The sequence below is a fragment of the Callithrix jacchus genome, chromosome 11, assembly GCF_049354715.1.
Source record: "Callithrix jacchus isolate 240 chromosome 11, calJac240_pri, whole genome shotgun sequence".
Lineage (NCBI taxonomy): Eukaryota > Metazoa > Chordata > Mammalia > Primates > Cebidae > Callithrix > Callithrix jacchus.
Window position 1 is genome coordinate 95,712,845 of NC_133512.1, and position 22,909 is coordinate 95,735,753.

At 47.7% G+C, this 22,909-nt stretch overlaps 1 long non-coding RNA gene across 1 annotated transcript in view; it reads left to right on the top strand.

Moving 5' to 3' along the window:
• Nucleotides 1–403: 403 nt before the first annotated feature.
• The window catches only part of LOC108592911 (uncharacterized), a 35,397-nt gene continuing 12,891 nt past the window's right edge, over nucleotides 404–22,909 (top strand). Inside the window, exons 1-3 of the long non-coding RNA XR_008473426.2 lie at nucleotides 404–855; nucleotides 21,924–22,021; nucleotides 22,264–22,543. This is a non-coding gene — a long non-coding RNA (uncharacterized LOC108592911). The remainder of the gene's footprint in view (nucleotides 856–21,923; nucleotides 22,022–22,263; nucleotides 22,544–22,909) is intronic.

The window sequence follows — 22,909 nt, forward strand, 5'->3', positions numbered from 1 at the left end:
TGAGCCCAGGGCCCTGTGTGGAGGAATGTGACCGATCACCTCCTGGTAGCTCCATGGCAGGGCCAGGGAGCCACCCTTGCTCTCAGACTCTGTGTCCCACGGCCAGGATCCGGAGCTTTCCTCCCCAGCCTATGTACTGTAATAACTAAGTCAACTGGAAAAAAAATACTGAAGAAAAGAGTGAGGAAAAACAGGGCATGGGGGCAGCTGGGGCCAGGAAGGAGCTCACAGCGAGGTATAAAGGACCATTGTGCCGGGGGCAGGACTTGGCACTCCGGGCCTCGGAGGAGCCGGCAATGATCCGCTTTCTCTGGAGGGAGATCCTTGGATCCCAGCTGAATAAAGAACAACTTGGAACTTGGCGAGGGAGACTGGGGGGCACACGGCAGGGGGAGGGGCAGGCAGAGACAAGGAGAAAGTGGTGTTGAAAACAGGGGCTGCAGCAGGATCGGAGAGAATCAAAGGCGAAGACCAAGCTCTCCTATCTTTTTTTTTTTTTTTTGATAATGGAGTTTTGCTCTTGTTGCCCAGGCTGGAGTACAATGGCGGGATCTCGGCTCACTGCAACCTCCGCCTGTCAGGTTCAAGTGATTCTCCTACCTCAGCTTCTCTCTCTCTCTTTTTTTTTTTTTTTTTTGGTGCCGTGACTCTGATACAAACCGAGGTTGCTGTGGCCACAACGCAGAATACTCCTCAGCTTCTCAAGTGGCTGGAATTGCAGGCATGCGCCACCACACCCGGCTAATTTTGTATTTTTAGTAGAGACGGGGTTTCTCCATGTTGATCACGCTGGTCTCCAACTCCCGACCTCAGGTGATCCGCCCTCCTTGGCCTCCCAAAGTGCTGGGATTACAGGTATGAGCCACTGCGCCCGGCCTCTCCTATCTTTTTACTGCTTCTCTATCACCCCAAATAACCAAGGTCCAATCAGAAGCTCACTTTGACAGCTGTCCAATAGGAACAGCAACTTGGGGGGCTGAGGTGGGATGACTGCTTGAACCTGGGAGGTCGAGGCTTCAGTGAGCCAAGATCACGGCACTGCACTCCAGCCTGGGTGACAAAGTGAGACCCCGTCTTAACAAACGAAGAAAAAACTGGAATAGCAATCTTTCAAAAGGCTGATCAGTGCATATTAAATGCTTGTTCTTGGAGGAAGGAGAAGAATAGAAAAGAAACTGAGAATCCATGGCAGTGATGGCGAAAATTATGAGGCCATGATTTTGAGGCTTTGCTGCTCCCCATGTTACACTGGAAGGTATGGGAGAAGATGACAGAAGAAAAGGAGGAAATGTGACTAACCTCTGCAGGGGGTGTTGGCTGTAGAACTATTATTACTACTATTTATATAGAGACAGGGTTTCACCATATTAGCCAGGATGGTCTTGATCTCCTGACCTTGTGATCCACCTGCCTTGGCCTCCCAAAGTGCTGGGATTAAAGGCATGAGCCACCGCGCCCGGCCTATCGTTATTATTATTACATCTTGAATAACAGCAATTCCTCCTCAATTTCTTGGTTGAGTTGCTTGCTCTCTGCCTTCTTCCTGATCATTTCAGGGGAAAGTAGAATAGAGCCAAGAACTGTCCCCGAAATTGAGAATATTTGTCCAGACTGAAATTTATTTTATTTTTTAAAATCTTTTTTTCTTTTTAATTTTTTTTTTTTAAAGACAAGGTTTCACCATGTTGGTCAGGCTGGTTTTGAACTCCCGACCTCAGGTGATCCACCCACCTTGGCCTCCAAAGTGCTTGGATTACAGGTGTGAGCCACCACGCCCGGCCTATTTATTTATTTGTTTGTTTTTAAATTAATAAAAATAGAGACGGGGTTTTACCATGTTGGCCAGGCTGGTCTCAAACTCCTGACCTCAAGCAATCCACCCACCTCGGCCTCCCAAAGTGCTGGGATTACAGCGTGAGCCACCACGCCTGGCCCAGACTAAAATTTACTAAGGAAGACAAGAGAAGCCGAGAGTCAGGGGTCCAGGGAGGCTTTTGAGCCTGAGCTCTCCTCATCGCAACTGTGGCCTCCTCTGTCCTCAACCCCTTTCTCAGGGAGGAGTCTGTGGGGTACCTCCATCCTCTCGAGGCCTTCCAGGGGAAAACCAGTTCATCCTAGACGGATGGTTTGTCCCCAGAACAAATTGGGGGTGGGAGAGACTGAGACTAGAAAAAGAAAGCGTTAAGAGGATGACAGAGCTGGCACTGCTGAATGGAGAAAGGTTCCAGCACTTAATCCATCTTGAACAGAATCATTAATCAGGTGCAAAACTCCTGAAAGGAGCAAAACCAGGACCAGCTCCTTCCGAGGGCAGCATGCCAGCCCCCCCACTTGCACTTTCATTTCCAAATCCGTGGTGTCTTTGTATCAGGGCAGATCCCAGCCAGCCTTCTCAGGAGCCACCTGTTCATGTCCCCTCCTATCTCCCTGACCTCGGAAGTGAGAGGAGAAATGACGGGAAACCCAGACAGCTGCCGCGACCCCCTCCCCCTCCCCCTCCCCCACAAAATAAGCAGCCCTATTCTAGGAACTGGGCCAGACCCTGGCAGATGAGTTACTCTCTGTGAGAAATGCCTCTCTGGGCATGTTAACTCTTTCATTCTGCACATCACTCTTGCTTAATGGAAGGTAAAGTCAGGCCCAGGCCGGCCCTCGCAGGTCAGGGCTCGCCTATCCTTACTGTTCCAGCCTGGAGAGTTCCAAGTGACGGGCCCAAGGTCACAGCACAGATTACGAGCAAGGTCATGCAGCCAGCCTCCAAGATATCCCCCAGTGATTGCTGCCTCAGTGTCCACACCTTTGGAGTCCCTCCCACAGGGAATAGAATCTATGAAATCAACAGGACACTGCAGAACTGACCCTTCGGGACTCCCAAGGCTGGGTCATGAAAGACTCTGCAGCCCCCAGCTTGCTCTCCTCTCTTCATTCTTGGGGAGAACCAGCTGCCATGTCACTAGGACACTCGAACTGCCTTGTGGCAAGGCCCATGTGGTGGAAACTGAGGCCTGCCACCAATAGCCAGCACCAAGTCATCAGCCATGTAAGTATGCCACCTTGGAAGCAGACCCTCCAGCCCAAGACAAGCCTTCAGATGAATACAGCCCTGATCCACATCTTCAGAGACCCTGAGCCAGAACCACCCAGCTAAGGCTCTCCTGAATTCCTGGCCCACTGAAACTGTGAGTTAATTACTATTTATTGCAGTGTCAAAGAGAAACAGAGCCAGACACTTATTAAAGACAGCAGGTTGGACTTTACTGAGACTCCTGCAATAAGGCAGAGATGTCAGCGGCTGAGCTCCACTCTCAGCCATGCAGAGGTGCCTGGGCTTTTTTTTTTTTTTTTTTTTTTTTTGAGATGGAGTCTCACTCTGTCGCCCAGGCTGGAGTGCAGTGGAGCAATCTCTGCTTAGTGCAAACTCTGCCTCCCAGGTTCAAGCAATTCTCCTGCCTCAGTCTCCCAAAGTGTTGAGATTACAGGCGTGCGCCTCCACACCTGGCAGTGACTGGGCATTCTTAAGTGGAGGATGAGGGAGGATGGGGGAGGAACAAGCAGGAGGAGCTGAGGTGGAGTCAGATGCAGTTGGGTAAGTGGAAACTTACAAAGAGTGGGTGGCGGGCTCTTTTCAGAGAAATGTTAGATAAGGCAGTCATCGGGTCTATACAAATCTCAAACAGTAAATTCTTTCGGTAGCCATGAGCTTTTCTAGGCGGGAACCCAAGAGGAGCTGGGTCATGCCAGGGACATGACCTTGAGCTATTAGAAAGCGGGCTAGTATGTTTTCAAGTCTCTTAGTGTGAGGGTGAACAGAATTGCTCTGTCAAGATTTTGCGTTTTTCAAAGGCAAGGTTAAAACCTCGTTGAGAAGACCGAGGGAACCCTGACTCAAGTTTGGTCAAAGAGAAGGTCTGTGTCAATAGTTCTAAGCCACTGTGTTGGGGTAATTTGTCTTGCGGTGATAGATAACTGCGCACAGTAAATATGTAGAAGCAGATTCTTAGAGTCTGTGTCTATGCTTTTCTTTTCTTCTTTTTTTGAGACAGAGTCTCTGTTGCCCAAGCTAGCATGCAGTGGCTTGATCTCAGCTCACTACAGCCTCTTCCTCCTGAGTTCAAGCAATTCTCCTGTCTCAGCCTCCTGAATATCCATGATTACAGGTGTGAGCCACTATGCCCCAACTATGTTGTAATTTTAGTAGAGACAGGGTTTTAACATGTTGGCCAGACTTGTCTTGAACTCCTGGCCTCAAGCAGTCCACCCACCATGGCCTCCCAAAGTGCTGGGATTACAGGAGTGAGCCACCACGTCTGGTCCTCCGTGTCTCATGCTTTTCCCACCACTCTACTGGGCCCTTCCTTAGAAGACAAGGCTGCCAGACATCACTTGTTACAATAACAAAGCTTTGAGGCCAGGCGTGGTGGCTCACACCTGTAATACCAGCACTTTTGGAGGCCAAGGCAGGCAGATCACCTGAAGTTAGGAGTTTGAGACCAGCCTAACCAACATGGTGAAACCTCCTTTTCTACTAAAAATACAAAATTAACCAGGCATGGTGGCACATGCCTGTAATCCCAGCTACTTGAGAGGCTGAGGCAGGAAAATCACTTGAAGCTGGGAGGCAGAGGTTGCCATTGCACTCCAGCCTGGGCAACAAGAGCGAAACTCGGCTTCAGGAAAAAACAAAAACAAACAAAAAACAATAGAGTTTCAGCCAACATGCAGGACAGCCAGAACCCTCACCTGTCCACATATTCATTCCCATGGACACTCAAGGCTGAGCACACAGCAGATAGATTTATGGACTTAACAGGCATGAAGGTTTCTCTCTCACCTCAAGTACCTCTCCAGGAGAAATCCCTGCAACTTGGCACGTCTTGTTGTAAGTGGAAGCAGTGGCTTGTCCATGTCAGGCATGAAAGCCGTTCATAAAACCACCTTGCTGAGCACTTCCTGTGTGTCAGGCAGATGTGAAGACACGTAAATAAACTTGCTTGTCTCTGTCCTCCAGAAACGGACTTCTAGAAACCCAGTGAAAAAATCTCTTATTTAGATGAAGGTTTAGGGAGGAGCTTAGGTTTGTCAAATGCAACATGAATTCCTTTACTTACTTTTGAAGCCATTTCGTCCCAGTTAAGCTGAGGGCCCTCAAGAGTGCACTGATAGTCAGAAATGTTTATTTAATGCATTTAACTGTGAGCAAAGCAGAGGCCAACAGCATCATCATCATCAACAATTGAAGCAAAGCCTTTGTCAATGAGATGTTCACAACATGGCCACCTAATGACTTTATCTTTTTAATCTCAGGATGTAGAGGGCTGTGCCCTGCTATTTAAGACCAACCAGGGGCAGGCGTGGTGGCTCACACCTGTAATCCTAGCACTTTGGGAGGCTAAGGTGGGTAAATCACCTGAAGTCAGGAGTTTGACATCAGCCTGGCCAACATGGTAAAACCCCGTTTCTACTACAAATACAAAAATTAGCCAGGCATGGTGGTGCACGCCTGTAATCCCAGCTACTCCAGAGGCTGGGGCAGGAGAATCACTTGAACCCAGGAGGTGGGGGTTGCAGTGAGCAGAGATCATGCCACTTCACTCTAGCCTGGGCAACAAAGTGAGACTCTGTCTCAACAAAAAAAAGAGAAAAAAAGACCAACCAGATAACTAATCAGTACTGTTGAGAAAGTAGTCAACACCAGGCATGACCATTTTTCTCAAAATTATATCCTATAGATCTCTCTGTAGATATTGTGCTATAACCCTATGAATTTTTTTTTTGAGATGGAGTCTTGCTCTGTTGCCCAGGCTGGAGTGCAGTGGCATGATCTCCGCTCACTGCAATCTCTGCCTCCCTGTTTCAAGTGATTCTCTTGCCTCAGCCTCCCTAATAACTGGGATTACAGGCATGTGCCACCACGTTGAGATAATTTTTGTATTTTTAGTAGAGACAGGGTTTCACCATGTTGGTCAGGCTGTTTTGTTTTGTTTGAGACGATGTTTCACTCTCATTGCCCAGACTAGAGTGCAATGATGCCATCTCAGCTCACTGCAACCCCTGCCTCCCGGGTTCAAGTGATTCCCCTGCCTCAGCCTCTCAAGTAGCTTGGATTATAGGCATGTGCCACCACGAGTGGCTAATTTTGTATTTTTAGTAGAAATAAGGTTTCTTTTTTCTTTTTCCTGCCTCAGGTTTATTTGTACAAATAGCACAGGAGGACCCCAGCCCCATGCAGATAGCAGCCCGGGGGGTGGCACCAGTTCATGTGTCCTCACGTTGGCAGACAGAGATATCTGCTCTGAAGCCTTTGTAGGGGCCTGGGCACCTCTGGGAGCCTGAGCTGAAGCTGTAGCCTGGGCCTTGGTTTGCTCCTTGGCTTTGGCCTTTGGCCGGCAGATCCTGAGCCCCTTGGCACTGCGGGCACGAGCACGCTTCCCAAGCTTGGGGTGGGTAATGTAGGCAAGTTGACCGAGCTTGCGGCCGGCCCCCTTTGGGATCTTGAGCTTAACCTCCTTGGACTTTACGAGGGCCTTGATGGCCTCGCACGTGCACTCATGGCCTTGGCCTTGGCCTTGTAGGCCTGCTCTTTGTTTAGGCCCTTCTTGTGCTTCTTGGCAAAGCACATGTTCCTCAGGAACTTGGGGTTCACCCCCTTAAGAGATGGGTGATCTGGGCTTCTTGATACCATTTCTGTGCCATTTTGGGGACTGGTTGTGTATGGTGTGGTTCAGGGACTTGGCCATGTCCGCACCCAAGCCACTGTTCTCTAGAAATGAGGTTTCTTCATGTTGATCGGGCTTGTCTCCAACTCCCAACCTCAGGTGATCTGCCCGCCTTGGCCTCTTAAAACACTGGGATTACAGGAGTGAGCCACCGCGCCCGGCCCCATAAACATTCTTAACCGCCCATGTTCAGGGCAGAGAGACAGTGGTGGTGACCAAGTGCCTGGAGAAAGCAGGGCCTTCAACAGGACTCGCTTCATATACCACTTTCTCCTAGAAGTGCCTGAAAAAGGGAAATGTGAAAATAGAGGACAGTGCTGTGAATTCTGGTCCCAAGCCCTGGCAGGAGAAACCGAGGAACTAATATTCCAGCTCCTTCTCATTTCAACTTTCCTGCACCTTAATTTTAGGTGCAAATTACCCGAGTGATTGGCAATTTTCCTCATAAGCCATAGATAATATGCCAGAAGTGGAAGAATTAAACTTCAAAGACAAAAGATTTAATTAATTTTTTAAGCTCTCCAAATGAGCTCTTAAAAATGAAATGGCTCAAAAATACATTTAAATCAAAATTAGATTTCAAAAGTAATTGAGTTCTGGAAGGAAGTGATGGGCACTTTCGTATTGGAGGCTCGCTGTTTAGATTTGGGCTCCGTTGCACCGTCCAAAGACTCTACATCTGTCAATTCAGCCATTCTGGTCTCTCTCCCAAAAATAACAATGTCCAATTTCATTGTGAAAAAGTATACACAGACACATATTTATGCATGTGAGAAATTTATATATATTAAAAATCATGGCGTCTGTGTCAAATAGAACAATAATGGTGTCTATTGCATAGAATTGTTGTGAAGATTAAAAATATGCCTGGCATATAATAAACATACAGTAAATATTAGCAATAATAATAATATCGCAAAGGCATCTCAATCTTGTTTCTTTTTTTTTTATTTTTATTTTTTTAATAGAGATGGGGTTTCACCATGATGGCCAGGCTGGTCTTGAACTCCTGACCTCAGGTGATCCACCCACCTCGGCCTCCCAAAGTGCTAGGATTACAGGCATGAGCCTGGCCTAATCTTGTTTCTTAAATACCTCATTAATCCAGGAGTTCTCAAAGTCTGATCTGGGTCCCTTGAATGGGGGAAGAGGGGCCCTGAGATCCTCTCAAAAAGTCCAAAGGGTCAAAACTATTCACACAAATACTAAGGAGATGTTTTGTCCTTTCCATTCTCATTCTCTCACAAACATATAGCAGAGCTTCCCAGAAGCTGCATGACTATGATACAGCAACCAGCTGAATGCAGAACCAGGTGCAAGAACCCAACCCCTGCTAAGTCAGACCTTAAAGACGTGCAGAGATCTATCACAATGCCATTCATCTCACTACGTTTTTCTTTCTCTTGGAAAACACAATTCTTTTTTTTTTTTTTTTTTTTTGAGACGGAGTTTCACCCTTGTCACCCAGGCTAGAGTGCAACAGCACAATGTTTTGTTTGTTTGTTTTTTTTAATTTTTTAAATTTAGGACAGTCAGTTTGAGCAGTGACACAATCTTGGCTTACCACAACCTCTGCCTCCCAGGTTCAAGCAATTCTTTTGCCTTTGACTCCTGAGTATCTGGGATTACAGGCCCCTGATACCACACCCAGCTCATTTTTGTGTTTTCAGTAGAGACGGAATTTCACCATATTGGCCAGGCTGGTCTCAAACTCCTGACTTCAGGTGATTCCCCCTCAACCCACTTAAAAATTATTGAGGACAACCGGACACAATGGCTCACACCTGTAATCCCACCATTTAAGAGGGAAAAGGGCTGCTTGAGTCCAGCCTCTTCTCGCTGTTTCTACCACAGTCAACCTACAACCCATCATCACTCCCGCCCTCCCAGAGGGACTTCTGCCAGGCACCCACCTGACCCACTGTCACTCATTCCTGCTGCCCCAACATCTTAAGCATCTACCCTCTCCCAGTCACTGTCCCAGGTAAAGGGGATGCAAGGCAGTTATAGTTATTTCCCTCCTGAAGCTTATATGAGGCAGATTAGAAGCAAACACAAACAGCTGGGCACAGGAGCTCACACCTGTAATTCCAGCACTTTGGGAGGCCCTAGTGGACAGATCACCTGAGGTCAGGAGTTTGAGACGAGCCTGATCAACATGGAGAAACCTCGTCTCTACTAAAAATAGAAAATTAGCCAGCCGTGGTGGCGCATGCTTGTAATCCCAGTTACTCAGCGGGGCTGAGGCAGGAGAATCACTTGAACCCAGGAGGTGGAGGTTGTGGTGAGCTGAGACCACACCATTGCACTCCAGCCTCAGCAACAAGAGCAAAACTCCATCTGAAAGAAAGAAAGAAACAAATGCAAACAATCAAATCCATATAATGATTGCAGATTGTAATCAGCACAAACAAGGAAAGAATCTCGGGAAGACGAGAATGAAAGGGGACCTCGTGAGGAGAGCGTGGCTAGGCAGGCTTCCCCCAGGCTTTGCCTTTCAGACCTCAGGCAGCTCCTTCAGTGAGTCAGAGAAGAGCCTTCCCAGGTGTGGAACTAGCCTGGGTGACCATGTCCGTGGCAAAGCTCCTGCGGTTTCATCCCAAATTCCAGCCAGAGAGGCCATTCATTGGCCCCGTCACATTGACTGACCCATTTCCCTGGCTTCCTATTATTGGAACAAAGAGCAAAATCCTTAACAAGAACAATGTATTCATGTTGCCCAGGCTGGTCTCGAACTCCTGAGCCCGCCCACCTCTGGCTCCCAAACTGCTAGGACTACAAGTGTGAGCCAGCACACTCCGCCCCGATCCGAATTATAATCTGCTTAAGGGAACATGAGAGCGGCTTAAACTTCTTTGTATCCACTGTACCACATGGTGCAAGCATTCAATAATGTTTTGTTCATTCTGTACATAGTTTACAGAGCACATTATGTGCCAGGCAGAGCATTAGACTCGGTGATACAAAAAAAGAATACGTTGTTCTTGGCTGGGTGCGGTGGCTCATGCTTGTAATGGGATCCCAGCATGTTGGGAGGCTGAGGCAGGCGGATCACCTAAGGTTGGGAGTTCGAGACCAGCCTGACCAACATGGAGAAACCCCATCTCTAAAATAAATACATAAATAAAAATTTAAAAAGAAAAAATACATTGTTCTTGTTTTGGTAGACACGAAATCCAGTTGACTAAACGCTTTCAAGAGTGCCTTTATTGAAAAAGTACCTGTAAAGGTAGCAAAATACATGTGTACTCAGCGGGGAGTGAGGGAGGATGAAAAAACTGAACAGTGGGTCACGAGCTTGCGCGTTCTGGAGAATGGACGCTGTTGAAAATGCCAGTTCTCGGGCCCACCATCGGATTGCCATTCAGTGGAACCTGGGTTGCACCCAGGAATCTGCATTTAAGATGCTTCTACAGCATTCTGACTCAGGTGGTCCCTAGGTCACACTTAGGATGCACCGACAATTTTCAGTCAGGTTCTTGTGGCTGGGTGAGTGACCCAACCCGCTAAGCCATCCTCAGGACCGGCTCCGTAGACACCATGCCCTTGGAGCAGGGTCTGAGGTGGGAATTCAGGTGCCTCTGATTGATGAGGGGGTGCTCAGGGGGTGCTCATCTGGAAAGACCTGCAAGGCAAGTGGTGAAGTGAAGCTTGGAAGGAGATGGAGCTGAGTGGGGAGGATTCCGGAAGGCTGGTCTTAGCCTGATCCACACAGCAGGTGTCCATGGCAGAGTCACCCCTCCTGAGATACAGGGGCACCCTCTGTGCCTCTGCATTAGTCATGGAGGGCAGGGCAGGACAGCAAAAACCTGGAGCAAACTGGCTCCCACCAGCCAAGGATGACGCCCAGAGAAGGGGCAGCCGTGAGCGCTGGCCACGGGCTGGAGTGCTGGCTCAGAAAAGGGACTGTGGGTGAGGCCTCACCGCTTCTAGCTCACTAACTGAGCAAATACCACCGCCCGCCCCCACAACCCTAACCCCGAAATGAGACTGGAAAATTCTGTTAAAAAATGTAAACAACGAAGTGGACCACTTACATCCAAAAGGATCTAAACCCTTTGCCAGCCTTAAGCGGGACCCAAACTCCAACGTCCTCTGAAGGTGACAGATCCCAGTTAATCCGCAGCCCTGAATTCTTTGACCCTACCAGCCCTTTCAGTCTCAGGTGGAAACATGAGTATTTCATGCATGGAAGTCTTGTCTCCCAGAGACTGAGACCTCGGACTGACAACCCCACAGCACGTCATGCGGGCCAGCCCCTAACCAAAGTGACTGCTTGCACCTCTCATTGTTGCTACTGTATTGCTACCTGCTACTTCCAAAGCCCCCACGCCTGTTCCACACTTCGGGAAACAAATGCCAGGGTGGAATTAGAGGGAGCCTACGCTGGCAGGGAAAGTCTTCCGACTGAGACACCAGTCTGACACCTGTGGAGGGCGGGAGGGAAGGAGAGATTGGGCAGGAAGCACCCTGGCGGGGCTCTGCAGGTCCCTTCTGGGTGTGTTACCTCCTCTAATGACATAGGAGTCACCTGCCCATAATAAAGCTGGGAAGACAGGCTCTCAGAAAGGTGAAGGAGGCTACTCCACATGGCATAATAAAGCTGGAGCTGACATGTGATGCAAGGCCCAAACCCTCTGCTGAGTCTTAGTCTTTTTTTTTTTTAATTATTATTATTTTTTTTTAAAGATGGGGTTTCACCATGATGACCAGGCTGGTCTTGAACTCCTGACCTCAGGTGATCCACCCATCTTGGCCTCCCAAAGTGCTAGGATTACAGGTGTGAGCCACGGTGCCTGGCCCGAGTCTCAGTCTTGTCTTTTCCTTCCTTCTTTCCTTCCTTCCTTCCTTCTTTCTTTCTTTAGACATAGCCTTGCTGGGTGGCCCAGGCTGGAGTGCGGTGACAGGATCATGGCTCACTGCAACCTTGGCCTCCCAGGTTCTAACAATTCTCTTGCCTCAGCTCCCTGAGTAGCTGGGATTACAGGTGCCCAACACCATACCCAGATAATTTTTGTAGTTTTAGTAGAGACAGGGTTTCACCCTGTTGGCCAGGCTGGTCTCAAACTTCTGACCTCAAGTGATCGGCTCACCTCTGCAAACCAAAGTGCTGGGATTACAGGTGTGAGCCAGCGTGCCTAGCCAGTATTTGTTTTGTTTGTTTCTTTCTTTTTTCTTTTCTCTTTCTTTCTTTTTCTTTCTTCTTTCTTTCTCTTTCCTTCTTTCTTTCACTCTCCTTCCTTCCTTCCTTCCTTCCTTCCTTCCTTCCTTCCTTCCTTCCTTCCTTCCTTCCTTCCCTCCCTCCCTCCCTCCCTCCCTCCCTCTCTCTCTCTCTTTCTTTTTTGATGGAGTCTCACTCTGTGACCCAGGCTGGAGTGCAGTGGTGCAATCTTGGCTTACTGCAACCTTGGCCTTCTGGGTTCAAGTGATTCTTCTGCTTCAGGCTCCTGAGTAGCTGGGACTACAGGTACATGTCACCACGCCCAGCTAATTTTTGTATTTTTAGTAGAGATGGGGTTTCACCATACTGGCCAGGCTGGTCTTGAACTCCTGACCTCGTGATCCATCCACCTTGGCCTCCCAACGTGCTGGGATTGTAGCCGTGAGCCACCTTGCCTGGCCCAGTATTTGTTTCTTTACTGGCAATTAGCACTATTTATCTATCTACGTGTGGATGTCATTATCATATTACTGTAATTTATAAATTCCTTGAGTTTCAGCTGGGCGTGGTGGTTCATGCCTGTGATCCCAGCACTTTGGTGATCCCAGGCAGGTGGATTGCCTGAGCTCAGGAGTCTGAGACTATCCTGGGCAACATGGCAAACCCTATCTCTGCTAAAAATACCAAAAAAAAATTAGTGGGGCATGGTGGTGCATGCCTATAATCCCAGCTGCTTGGGAGGCTGAGGCATGAGAATTGCTTGAACCCAGGAGGCGGAGGTTGCGGTGAGCCGAGATTGTACCACTGCACTCCCGCCCGGGCAACAGAGTGAGACTCTGTCTCAAAAAAAAAATAAAAATTAGCTGGATTGTAATCCCAGCTACTTGGGAGGCTCAGGCATTAGATTCGCTTGAACCCAGGAGACAGAGGTTGCAGCAAGCCAAGTTCACATCACAGCACTCCAACCTGGGTGACAGAGCAAGACTCCATCTCAAAAAAAAAATTTTTGAATTCAGGATCTGACTTCTACTTCCATTTTTATTTTATTTTTGATTCCTCATCATTCAACTTCATCTACTTCCTTTTTATCTACAAAAAGTGCTAGGTACAGTCCTCTACCACAGAGCCAGTTCAACAAAACCATGCACAAGAAAGCTAAGGGTCATTCCTGCACCTGCTGCTGCTGATTCATGGCTAAGTCGTAGCTTCCTGTTTAGTTCCCAAACCTCCACTTCTTCTTCTTCTTCTTTTTTTTTTTTTTTTTTTTTAGGGAGGAAGGGAGGAAGGCAGGAAGGGAGGAAAGGAGGAAGGGAGGGAGGAAGGGAGGGAGGGAGGGAGGGAGGGAGAGAAGGGAAGGAAGGAAATCGAGCAATGAGAGAGACATTGCCGACCTGGATCTAGAGGTCTACAAGTTGATTTCTTTTTTTTTCTTTTTTTGAGAGAAGGAAAGAAAAAAAAGGAGTGAAGGAGAGGAAGAAAGAGATGGAGTTTCACTCTGTTGCCCCAGACTGGAGTGCAATGGCACAATCTCAGCTCACTGCAACCTCCACCTCCTGGGTTTAAGCAATTCTCCCGCCTCAGCCTCCCCGGTAGCTGGGATTACAGGTGTATCCACCACACCCAGCTAAATTTTTGTATTTAGTAGAGACCATGTTGGTCAAGCTGGTCTCAAACTCCTGACCTTGGATGATCCACCCACCTCAGTCTCCCAAAAGTTCTTGGGTTACAGTTGTGAGCCACCATGCCCAGCCTCTCACCCCTGCTTTTTTTTGAGACGGAGTTTCACTCTTGTCACCCAGGCTGGAGCGCAATGGCATGATCTCGACTCACTGCAACCTCCGCCTCCTGGGTTCTAGTGATTCTCCTGCCTCAGCCTCTGGAATAGCTGGGATTTCAGGTGCCTGACACCATGCCCGGATAGTTTTTTCTATTTTTAATAGATATGGGGTTTCACCGTGTGTTGGCCAGGGTGGTCTCAAATTCCTGACCTCAGATGATCCACCCACCTTGGCCTCCAAAGTGCTGGCATTACAGGCATGAGCCACCGTGCCCGGCCGAGGTTCCCCTCCACTTCTAGCACCAGCATCCCATGGTGACCTTGCTACTTCCTATTCTTTGTCTCCAACCACAACTCTGCGACCCCCATTTCTCTCGTGTTCCTCTCTATAATTGCTCCTCAAGGCAGGCTGACCTCCTTCCTCAACCAAGTGCAGGACCAAAAACAAACAACAAAAAAACAAGGAACAAGTGCCGAATGCAGTGGCTCACATGTGTAACCCCAGCACTTTGGAAGGCCGAGGTGGGAGGACACAAGGAAAAGTGGATTGTGTAAAAGGGAGAAATGGGCTGAGTACAGTGGCTCATGCCTATAATTCCAGCACTTTCGGAGGCTGAGTCCGGAGGATCACTTGAGGTCAGGAGTTCAAGACCAGCCTGGGCCATCCTGGGCAAGACCCTGTGCCTACAAAAAGTAAAAAAAAAAAAAAAATTAGCTGGGCATCGTGGCACGTGCCTGTAATGCCAGGCTGAGGCAGGAGGATTGCTTGAACCCAGGAGTTTGAGGCTTCAGTAAGCTACGATGGTGCCACTGCACTCCAGCCTCCTGCAAGAGAGTGAGCCTCTGTCCCAAGAAAGGGGGTGGGGGTGTTGAAAAATAGCTGAGAGAAGACTTGGAGTGCAGAGGAGATGGGGTTGGGCGAGATTCTGCAGGAACACAGGACTCTTCACCCCAGACAGACGCCTACATATGGATGAATGTGTTCATTTGGCTTCACACATGTAGAGTTGAGGTTAGGAGCATGGACTCTGGATTCACCTTGCCTGGGTTTGAATCCCAGCTCCAACACTGTGTAACCCTGACCGAGTTCCTTAACCTCTCTCTGCTTCAGTTTCTCACCTGTAAAATGGGAAAAACCATAGAACCTTCCTAATTGGGCTGCAGTTAAGATTAGATGAGTTAATAAAAGTAAACTTAAGGCCCGGGGGTGTGGTGGCTCAAGCCTATAATCCCAGCACTTTGGGAGGCCAAGGAGGGTGGATCACGAGGTCAAGAGATCAAGACCATCCTGGTCAACATGGTGAAACCCCGTCTCTACTAAAAAAAAAACAAAAATTAGCTGGGCATGGTAGTGCATGCCTGTAATCCCAGCTACTCAGGAGGCTGAGGCAGGAGAATTGCCTGAACCCAGGAGGCGGAGGTTGCAGTGAGCCGAGATCGCCCCATTGCACTCCAGCCTGGGTAACAATATCGAAACTCCGACTCAAAAAAAAAAGAAAGAAAGAAAAAAAAAAGTAAACTTAAGGCATTGCCTGACGTATAGTAATGGCAGGTGATGATGACGTCAGTGACTATGATTGATGATGGTGAAGAAATGTCCTCCCCATAAACAAAACAAAACCACACACAGAAATATATGTTACCTCTATCTTGTATGCTACTGAAAATAAATATCTCTTTATGCTTGCTAGATAGATAGTTATACTCTGGTTAGCTTCAATATGAATAAAGTTCTTCTCTTATATGTGTTTTAAGTTTTTTCTTTTTCGCTGGGCAAGGTGGCTCACACCTGTAATCCCAGCACTTTGGGAGGCTGAGGTGGGCGGATCACTTGAGGTCAGGAGTTCGAGATCAGCCCGGCCAGCACCCATTTCTAGTTTTGTTTTTATTTATTTTATTATTATTATTGGTGTGTGTGTGCTGTCACCCAGGCTGGAGTGCAGTGGCAGGATCTCAGCTCACTGCAGCCTCTGCCTCCTGGGTTCAAGCGATTCTCCTGCCTCAGCCTCCCAAGCATCTGGGACTACAGGCACACACCAGAATGCCCAGCTGTTTTTTTGTATTTTTAGTAGAGATGGGGTTTTCCATGTTGCTCAGGCTGGTCTCAAACTCCTTAGCTCAGGTAATCAATCCATCCTCCTCGGCCTCCCAAAATGCTGGGATCACAGCTGTGAGCTACCACACCCAGCCCTATCTCTATTTTTACAATTTTTAAAAAATTATTTTTATTTGCCTTGAGTAGAAAATTATTCAAAACAGGAATAGCAAGGAAACCTTCAAAAATTTCTGATGACCCTTGTGTCATTCATTATTTTATTACACATGCTTGGTTATTCAATAATTTTTGCTTTGGATTTTTTTTTTTTTTTTGAGACAGTCTCCCTCTGGCACCCAGGCTGGAGTGCAGTAGTGCGAACACAGCTCACTGCAGCTCCTACGTCCTGGGCTCAAGTAATATTCCCACCTCAGCCTCCCAGGTAGCTGGGACTACAAGCATGAGCCACCACACTGGGCTAATTTTTGTATTTTTGGGTTTTTTTGTAGAGATGGGGTTTTGCCATCTTGCCCAGGCTGCTCTTGATCTCCTGGGCTTAAGTGATCCTCCTGCCTCTGCCCCCCAAAGTGCTGGGATTACAGGCATGAGCCACCACGCCTGGCCTTGGTTTGGACTCCTTCCTTCCTTCCTTCCTTCCTTCCTTCTTTCCTTCCTTCCTTCCTTCCCTCTTTCTTTCTTTCTCCTTTTTTTTTTTTTGAGACAAGTTTCATTCCTATTGCCCAGGCTGGAGTGCAATGGTATGATCTTGGCTCACTGCAACCTCCACCTCCCGGGTTCAAGTGATTCTCCTGCCTCAGCCTCCCGAGTAGCTGGGATTACAGGCATGTGCCACTACACACGGCTAATTTTGCATTTTTAGTAGAGACAGGGTTTCTCTATGTTGGTCAGGCTGGTCTCAATCTCCTAACCTCAGGTAATTCACCCACCTTGGCCTTCCAAAGTGCTTGGATTACAGGTGTGAGCCACCGTGCCCAGTCTTTTTTTTTTTTTTTTTTTTGAGATGGAGTTTTGCTCTTGTTGCCCAGGCTGGAGTACAATGGCGAGATCTCGGCTCACTGCAACCTCCACCTCCTGGGTTCAAGCAATTCTCCTGCCTCAGCCTCCTGAGTAGCTGAGATTACAGGCTGCGCCAAAATATCTGGCTAATTTTTGTATTTTTAGTAGAGTACGGGGTTTCACCCAGGGGGTTGGTCAGGTTGGTCTCAAACTCCAGACCTCAGGTGATCCACCCAGCTCGGTCTCCCAAAGTGTTAGGATTACAGGCGTGCGCCATCGTGCCTGGATGATTTGGACTTTCTGATTGCAAAATAACACATATATCCACACTTTTTTTTTTTAAATGGAATCTCACTCCGTTGCACAGGCTGGAGTGCAGTGGCACAATCTAGGCTCACTCTGCCTCCCAGGTTCAAGTGATCCTCCTGCCTCAGCCTCCTGAGTAGCTGGGACTACAAGCACGTGCCACCATGTCCAGCTAATGTTTGTATTTTTAGTAGAGATGGGGTTTCACCATGTTGGCCAGGCTGGTCTTGAACTCTTGACCTTGTGATTAGCCACCATGTCTGGCCCACTCATTCTTATTGTAGAAAATTCAAGCATACCACAAGCCTACAGGAAAATTGGGCCTGTCCCCTTGCCACCTTTGCCTTTACTGTGTCCCCCTCCACCTAAGTGAGCAAATCACATGCCTCACTTAGTGTGCGCCTTGTAAGCTACTTTCTGTGCCCTTACACAAAGATACATTTTTTTCAATATCTGTTTGCTGTTTTTTTCAACTTGCTTTTTCCACTTATATGTATCATATACAGCCTTGCAGACCTATCAGGATATAGATATTTATACACACACATGTTTTTCACTCCTTTTAACAATTATTAATGATTTAGCAATTATTGCTTTAACCACCTCTCAATCCATAGACATTTGTTTCCAATTTTTGCTACTGTAAACAATCCTGCCAGGCGTAGTGGCTCACGCCTGTAATCCCATCACTTTGGGAGGCCGAGGTGGGTGGATCACAAGGTCAAGAGATCGAGACCATCCTGGTTAACATGGTGAAACCCCGTCTCTACTAAAAATACAAAAAATTAGCTGGGCATGGTGGCGCGCGCCTGTAGTCCCAGCTACTCGGGAGGCTGAGGCAGGGGCAGGAGAATTGCCTGAACCCAGGAGGCGGAGATTGCAGTGAGCTGAGATCGCACCATTGCACTCCAGCCTGGGTAACAAGAGTGAAACTCCGTCTCAAAAAAAAAAAAAAAATCCAGCAAGAAATATTATCTGCATATATATTTGCACCATTATGCTTTAAATTTTATTTATTTATACTGTGCTTACTACTAAAAAGGACTTAAATAGCTAAAAATTATTTTTTCAGTTGAATCCAAATCTAAAAGGTGCCAGTTGTGACTTCAGATAACAAAAAGGAAGGGGAGAAGAATCAAGCTAATGTCAGAAAAGTTATAAGCGAATTAAGCTAAAATGCTAATTTTGAGAGGGTAAAACAGATGGGCCTTGTAATATGTGATCCAAAGGTTTCTGGAGACACTTATGTTTGAATTAGAAGATACTGCATGAGCTTTCTTGGCAGCAGAAATTGAAAGCAAAGTGATGTTAAATTGATTTTTCCCCCAAACAATTACTCCCACCAAATCATCCTCCATCATTCTATTTTTAAATACCAACAAGCATCTTGTACACATTTAAAATCAATGAATGCTATTTAATAAAATTTGTATTTATGTACTTTTTTTTTTTGCGATTTCATACATTTTCTATCTTCTCATTTCTAATGGCAACACTCTCGTCGATGTTAGAAATTTTAGGAGAACTTTGCCCTTGTCTTCCACACTGGCTAATTTAGAATCAGGAATAGCCCCCACCATGAGGCTCTTCCTGCAGGCCTATGGATTGCAGTCAATCAAATGTGTCCCTTGTACCCACCCGTAACTGAATGAAGAAATACTTGGGCCGGGTGTGGTGGCTCAAATACCAAGGGGCAAATAGGCTCTTTCTTTATGAGTCAGTGCTTTTTGGGAAGCTGAGGTGGGCGGATCATTTGAGGTCAGGAATTTGAGACCAGCGTGACCAACATGGTGAAACCCCACCTCTACCAAAAAATACAAACATTAGCCAAATGTGGTGGCGCAAGCCTGTAATCCCAGCTACTCGGGAGGCTGAAGCACAAGAAGCACTTGAACCTGGGAGGCCGAGGTTGCAGTGAGCCGAGACAGCACGACTGCACTCCAGCCTGGGCGACAGGGCGAGATCGTCTCAAAAGCAAAAAAGATATTTGACAGTGATGTTGCCCTAATGGAAAATGGAAACTTTCTAAGACCTAGCAAGGCCAAGTTTGATTAAAGAAAATACATACGATAAATACTGGTAACAGTGGTGATACTGGTAAGAATATTGGAGGAGCATCCAGCTAGCAGTCAAATGTGAGTTATTTATGTATTTGTTTTTGTTTTCTTGAGACAAGTCTCACTCTGCTGCATAGGCTGGAGTGCAGTGGTGCGATCTTGCAACCTCTGCCTCCCGGGTTCAAGCAATTCTCATGCCTCAGCCTCCCAAGTAGCTGGGATTACAGGCATGCACCACCACACCCAGCTAGCTTTTGTATTTTTAGTAAAGACGAGGTTTCACCATGTTGGACAGGCTGGTCTTGAACTCCTGGACTCACGTGATCTGCCCACCTCATCTTCCCAAAGTGTTGGCATGTGTGAGCGACTGCATGCCATCAAATGTGATTTAAATACCAAGGGGCAAACAGGCTCTTTCTTTATGGGTCAATGCTTTTTCTACAACTAAATGAAACTGTTGAAGTTCTTGGTTCTTTTTGCCATCCTCCCCCTGTTATATCACTCCTGAGTATTGGGGAGAGGCCTAGAGGATCTATCCCTCCTCTGGGAATTTCTCAGCATCTTTCAGACCACATAGTGCAGGCCAGGTGTGATGGCTGATGCCTGTAATTCCAGCACTTTGGGAGGCCAAGGCGGGAAGATCACTTGAACTCAGGAGTTTGAGACCAGCCTGAACAACATAGTGAGATCTAGTCTCTACTAAACAATAAAAAACAAAAAATTATCTGGTCATGGTGGTACACACCTGTGGTCCCAGCTACTCGGGAGGCTGAGATGGGAGGATCACTTGAGCCCAGGAGATCCAGGCTGCAGTGAGCCATGATCGTGACGCTGCACTCCAGTCTGGATGAAAGAGCAAGACCTCGTCTCAAAAACAATGGCCAGGAGTGGTGGCTCGTGCCTGTAATCTGAGCACTTTGGGAGACCAAGGGGGTGGATCACTTGAAGTCAGGAGTTTGAGACCAGCCTGGCCAACATGGCGAAACCCCATCTCTACTAAAAAGACAAAAAATGAGCCGAGCGTAGTAGTGGAAGCCTGTAATCCCAGCTACTTGGGAGGCTAAGACAGGAGAATTGCTTGAACCCGGGAGACGGAGGTGGAGCCGAGATCAGACCACTGCACTCCAACCTAGGTGACAGAATGAGACTCTGCCTCAAAAAAAATAAAAAAGAAGAGAAAAAAAAAAAGTATTCTGCCCGGCTCAGTGGCTCATGCCTATGATCTCAGCACTTTGGGAGGCGGAAGTGGGCAGATCATTAGGTCAGGAGTTCAAGACCAGCCTGACCAACATGCTGAAACCTCATCTCTACTAAAAATACAAAAATTAGCTGCGTGTGATGGTACATGCCTATAATCCCAACTACTCAGGAGGCTGAGGCAGGAGAATCTCTTGAACCTGGGAGGTGGAAGTTGCAGTGAGCCAAGATCAGGCCACTGCACTCCAGCCTGGGAAACAGTGAGATACCATCTCAAAATATATATATATATATATATATATATATATATATATATATATATATATATATAATCCAGAGAGCTGTTTATGAAACAATTACCAGCACATCACTAGTTTGTCTATTTGTTGAAGCTACTTTCTGGTTACTTCTGGCTGATCACTTTGGTGACAATGGAAATGCTGGATGGATAGGGGAGTCCCATTCTTTTGAGACTGGGTTTTAAAAGATCCTGCCCACTTTCAGCGAAATAAACTAGACAAGAGCCAGGAAGTATGGACACTGAAAAAACTACAGTCAAGTTCTGAAAGATTACCCCAAGTCCTGGCTGACACCAGCACCTGCTCACAGCATCCTTCCTTAACAGCTGAGCAGGGTCTGCATCTGCTGCCAGGCCATAAAACCCCCAGGAGGGACTAAGTGTGCCCCCTGAGCTAACTGTGGAAGGCAGCTGGGGAGAGGGCCAGCTCCAACCAGCTCTACCAGTTTTCCACAAGGCCATAGGCATGTCTCCTGGGAAATTTTTCATTCATACCTATCATCGTTTCAGTGTTCCTGCTTCTGGTATGGGAGAGGATCAACAAACCATTAAGGGGGCACTGCAGGGAAGACAGAGCTTTAATGCCAGCTGCACGAGCATGAGCCTGAACTATTTGGCTGTCCTGAATGTCTGTTGCTCTGTGAATATTCTCTGAAGAGCAGCAATGAGCAATGTGAAGCAGGCAGATGTGGGTGAGACTACCTGGGCTGGACCCATGCCACCCACCGAGCTCAGCAATCTTGGGCAGCCACCTATCTATCCCTTCTTTGTTTTGTTTTGTTTTGTTTTGAGACAGAGTTTCGCTCTTGTTGCCCAAGCTGGAGACAACAGAGCGAAAGATCTCCAAGCTGGAGATCTTGCAATGGCGAGATCTCCACTCACTGCAACCTCCGCCTCCTGGGTGCCTCAGCCTCCCGAGTAGCTGGGATTACAGATACATGCCACCACGCCTGGCTAATTTTTTTTGTATTTTTAGTAGAAATGGGGTTTCACCATGTTAGCCAGACTGGTCTCAAACTCCTGACCTCAGGTGATCCTCTGCCTCGGCCACCCAAAGTGCTGGGATTACAGGTATGAGCCACCTTGCCTGGCCTTATCTATCCCTTCTATGCCTCAACTTCCTTGTCTCCTAACTGGGGACATAGTAATACCCACCCTTATAGGGTTGTTGGGAGATCAAGTTAAGTCCCACAAAAGTCTCAGAACAGGGCTGGTTTCAGGGGCATGTGGCCAGTGCCGTGACACAGGGTCCCCATGCTCAAAAGGGTCCCACGCTTTGGACTGAATGCTCTGCAGTCATCATCTTGGAATTCTTTATTTTTTATTTTTTTGAGATGGAGTTTTGTTCTTTTTGCCCAGGCTGGAGTGCAACAGTGTGATCTTGGCTCACTGCAACTTCTGCCTCCCAGGTTCAAGCAATTCTCCTGCCTCAGCCTCCTGAGTAGCTGGGATTACAGGTACCCATGACCAGCCAGTTTTTATATTTTTTAATATTTTTAGTATAGACGGGTTTCACCATGTTGACCAGGCTGATCTTGAACTCCTGACCTCAGGAGATCTGCCTCAGCCTCCCAAAGTATTGGGATCACAGGTGTGAGCCACCGCACCCAGCCTGAAATTCTTTTTTTTTTTTTTTTGTTCCTCAGCTGAAAGGCCTGAAATTCTTAATGATTTTGTCTTTGAATTTCTCTTCCCACAGGGCAATGGAGCGTGCATGCATCATGGACTCGGAGTGTGGTCCCACCTCCCTGCCTCCTCCGGCAGATACCTGATGCCCATTTCCCCGTCCCCTGCACCCTGGGCCCCATGGCCCCCTCCCCACTCCCACTGGGTCACCCTTCACTCTGGGCAGGGACTGAGTGTGGGTGCAGGAGGATCAGGGTAAGGCACATGCCCCCTGGTTTCTCAGGCACACAGCGTGTTCCAGAACACCTCTAGAGTGTGCAATGCCTCGAGGGATGACCTCTCTGCCGCAGATGGTAAGTTGCTGGCCCCTGGCCAGAGTGTAGTGCATTGATTACTGGCTAGCCAAAGTGAGGCTCAGTGGCAGATGGGTGGGCCTCTGAACACTGAATGCTAGGACAGGGACCCCAGGCACTTGGGAGGGTCTCCACTCCTTCAGGAGCATCCTTGAGGCTACAGGAAGTATGAAATTCAACAGAAAATTTAAAAACAGGACAGTTCCAGAGATAGACCATGGAAAAAATACTTTGTATTTGGTACTTTTTTTTTAAGACAGGCTCTTGCTCAATTGCCCAGGCTGGAGTACTATGGTGCAGTAATAGCTCACTGCAGCCTTGATCGCCCAGGCTCAAGCCTCCCATCTTGGCCTCTTGAGTGTCTGG